This window comes from Etheostoma cragini, chromosome 13 (assembly GCF_013103735.1).
Source record: "Etheostoma cragini isolate CJK2018 chromosome 13, CSU_Ecrag_1.0, whole genome shotgun sequence".
Classification (NCBI taxonomy): domain Eukaryota; kingdom Metazoa; phylum Chordata; class Actinopteri; order Perciformes; family Percidae; genus Etheostoma; species Etheostoma cragini.
Window position 1 is genome coordinate 25,774,742 of NC_048419.1, and position 2,766 is coordinate 25,777,507.

Consider the following 2,766-nt stretch of genomic DNA (forward strand, 5'->3'; position numbering starts at 1 on the left):
CACACACACACACACACACACACACACACACACACACACACACACACACACACACACACACACACACACAGCCTTCCTTTGCGGAAGCCAGAGGAGCCGAGGCGGCGCTAAATTAAATTAGCATACTAACTAGTTAGCCGATGTGGATGGACGGGTGAAGACAGGACGGAGCTGCCCGGAGAAACACACGTCTTCTAAAGCCAAGACACCGCCGGGTCGGGGCTCATTTTGTCGGGATCTTGCTGCCGTCCGCCTGCCGAGGAGATGGGGGACAAGGCGGGCACCAGGTAGGACGTCTAGGCTACCGAAGCTAACGGCTAGTTAGCATCTAGTTAGCATCCGTTCTCACGCACTTTGCTAACGTTAGCCGAGCTGCCGCTGTTGGCCCGAGCCTGGGGGGTGGGGGGAGTTTTCCCTGATATATCCGCTTTATATAAGCACAAAACCCCGACCCAGAGGTGTCTGAGTGTCCCCCTGGTTCATGTTTTAAGTGTGAGTTGATGACCTCGTTCGCAGGATGCGACGTTAGCACAGCAGGGTGGGGTTAGCTAGCCGAGGTACGTCTCCAGTGGACAGGACGGCTGCACCAGCCCTCACTCACAAAACGGTCAATTCTGGATGTCTTGTTGATTAACCTCTCCGAGACATAAATCTAAATAACTGTCAACTTCTTACAGTGGACATTTGATCCCGTGCACGCGTAACACGCGCGCCTGCACCTGCTTTAATATAATGCACGTTTAAGTGTCTTAGACATGAATTCCCACGGCGCTTTTCCAGCAAAATACGGCCGTAGTGGGCGGTATCGACCGATAGAAATCTGCACATAATTGAGATTTTACTGAGTTAACACGCTGTTTGTGGGTAGGTGTCCCTGCCGATTTAAACTGAACATGTAAACGATTCATTAGATGTGCAGGGTTGTGTGTTTTCTTGTCGATTTCACGAGTTACGTTTAAAATCCACATATTTTGAATGCGGTCGTGCTTGCGGATGGGCTATCTGCGTTAGCGTGCTACTTACAGATGCTAATTTCTTCTTGTGGTGATTGGCTGTGAATGTGTTTTTAAAGGCTTGTTTTTGAAAGAGAGCGTAGTGGGATCTTATGAGAGGGAGGGCAGCTATCTCCTGTCTTCTTCTTCTTCTCTCTCTCCTCCTCTCTTCTTCTTCTGTCTCTCTAAGGATGCTGTTGACTAGTCGAAGTGAGCAGGTAAACAGTGGAAACGCCTCTGGCTCGGTGTGTCACACACTTTGAACATTTTACAGATTTTTAGCTTTCCTTAAAGCTTCAGGGTTCCACTTTTTATTATGCATTTCCCCAAGAAAGTCCACAGATATCATAAAGTAAAAAAAAAAGTATTTGTAGAGAACTTCTCACACAAGAGTGGGTTCACAACACAACATAAAAGGGCAACAAATGGACCATAACATGGCCGCAGATGATAAAATATGCAAATAAAGGTGAAAACAGGACAGTAAGAATACTTAAAAACAGGAAATAAGACATTTAATCAACAGCCCAAATTAATGAAGAGGTTGTCTTCTCTTGGTAACTTCAGTGCGTTTTAACGCCGCTCGATCACATTAAAATCACAATAATCAGGATTATTAACTCTGATTCCTCATTGATTTCACAAGATTTTGCATTTATTCAAGTTAAATACAACGAGAAACGCCAAGTTTTTGTTGCTTTTTTCTTGTGTTTCTGTTATTTTTTGGGATTATCTTGACCTTTTCTTTACTCATGTAAACTTCTACTTTACTCTGTTTAATTCATTTCTTTTTAATTATTTTTTTATATATAAGTTTAATTTTTAATGTCACTTTACATAAAGCATTGTTATTCTTTTGGATTTATTTCTAACGCTGAGAGACGTTTTAAGGCCCTTTTCGACGCTTTTTCTTCAGTATTTCTCGTTATTTTTCTATTTTTCCCTTTTCATTACTCGTTTAGGCTTCTAATTCATTCTGTTTTTTTTACCCTTTTTTGGCGCTTTTTCTTCAGTTTTTTGAGTTTTTTCAGCTTTTTCTTGCTCTTGTTTTTGGTCATTTTTACTAAAGTTTTTGGTGTTTTATTCGAACATTTTATTATTTTTCTATTATCTTTTGCTTTTTTCTTTACTTGTTTTAGGCTTCTACTTTATTCAGTTTTTTTAGCCTTTTCGCTGCTTTTTCTTCCGTTTTTGGAGATTATTTTCAGCGTTCTTCTCGTCATTTATCAAGTTTTTGTAACTTTTTCCCCGTGTTTTTGTTATTTTTTGGATTATCTGGACCTTCTACTTTACTCAGGTAGACTTTCGCTTTACACCGTCTAATTCATTGTTTTTTAAATAATTATTTTATTTTTGAGATTATTGTTTAACTTACTTTACATTCATTTTTTTGCTTTCTTCTGTAGAAACAGAGTACCTAATCCCCGTGGGATGAATAAAGTAGTATTAGTATATTATTACTATATTATTAGTATTTTCTAAGTATTATCTAGTCCTTCTAAGTCCCGAGACAGGAGTGTTTCTCTGTTTTTGCTGCAGACGAAGGTGTGAGACCGCCGTGTGACTCGGACGTTAAAACGCTGACTCGGGGTCGTCGTGCTGCGTGTTTGTTGTTCGCACAAAAGGTTTCACTCCCGCTTCGCTGCTTCTTTCACGATGTTACGCGTCTTCTGGTCCTCGAGGTTTCCTCCAGCGCCTTCTGGTCCTCGAGGTTTCCTCCAGCGTCTTCTGGTCCTCGAGGTTTCCTCCAGCGTCTTCTGGTCCTCGAGGTTTC

General features: G+C 41.4%; 1 protein-coding gene across 1 annotated transcript in view; it reads right to left on the reverse strand.

Annotated features, from left to right (window-relative positions):
• Positions 1-2,766, reverse strand: part of ap4m1 (adaptor related protein complex 4 subunit mu 1) — a 10,800-nt gene that overhangs the window by 2,094 nt on the left and 5,940 nt on the right. The window lies entirely within an intron of this gene.